Source organism: Pleuronectes platessa, chromosome 8 (genome assembly GCF_947347685.1).
Source record: "Pleuronectes platessa chromosome 8, fPlePla1.1, whole genome shotgun sequence".
NCBI lineage: Eukaryota > Metazoa > Chordata > Actinopteri > Pleuronectiformes > Pleuronectidae > Pleuronectes > Pleuronectes platessa.
In genome coordinates, this window is record NC_070633.1 from 23,157,357 (window position 1) to 23,158,460 (window position 1,104).

A 1,104-nucleotide genomic window follows, 5' to 3' on the forward strand; every position below is an offset into this window, starting at 1 on the left:
CAAAGACCAGGTGGCTCATTAGCTACTGGAGACTTAGGGGGGGGATCTGTGGGCCGCTCGAGTTTCAGTCTTATGCTTGAATTTCAACACACGGATGCTTAATCTGCGACGCCTTCATCAGCTCTGGTCCAGCTCCCATCAGCCTCTGCAGCTCGGGGGCCTGTTCCTGTTGGTTCCTCTTATCGCCCTGAGAGTGAAAAATGAGTGAATCTGGCAACAGGCTCACAAAGGCTGAGTTATGTGAAGCTTCACATTCATACAGCTCAGAATCTGGTAAAACTACACTGCTACAAATCATTTGCTAATTGAGGAAATCTTCAACCTTCTCCACCAACAGTACAAAAGATGCAGTTTACTGTAAATGTGATGAAGCAGCGAATCCTCAGAGCAAATAGAGCAAACTGTGTCAGAGTTGCCGCTCTGACACAGTTCGATACACTTTTCATGGTAAAACAACCTGAGGATGAAGGTTTGATGGAAAACCAATTTTTCCTAGTGACATAAATAATTAACTGAATGTAACATATGAGATGTCGACACTGGGCTCTTTGATTAAAGAACAGTTTTATTGGTTTATTTATTTCTGAAGGTTTATTTAACGGTTTGATAAATTGAATCATTCTCTAGATGAGTACAGTATCATGTGAGCAGATTACAGCCCTAAAACAAACTGTCTACCTGTTGCTCCCTGGTTAAAGGAATAATCCACTGAAAATCTCTTTGACTAGAAATCCACTGAAAATCTTTAAAAAGATCAAATTTTATTTCATTAAAGTTTGTGAGGTGACAAGTTTGTTGGTTTGCAGCTTTCCAGGTTCACAACAGGGACTGGTGCTGACGTTAACTCCACAACATAGTATGGAACAGTCTCCTGCAGACATATATAACATCTCCTTATATAATTTTATACATAGTATTACTGCCTACAATGGGATAAGGTTGTTCATAAAAGTATTCTTGAAAAGTTAATTGTTTAATACATTCATTCTGAGGGATAAAACTTCAGCTCTTTTCAAGTCCAGCTGGTTCTATATATTTATTCTATATAAAATCAGTTACTGCGCAAAGAATATCATCAACATTCACAGATGCACAAATCACAAC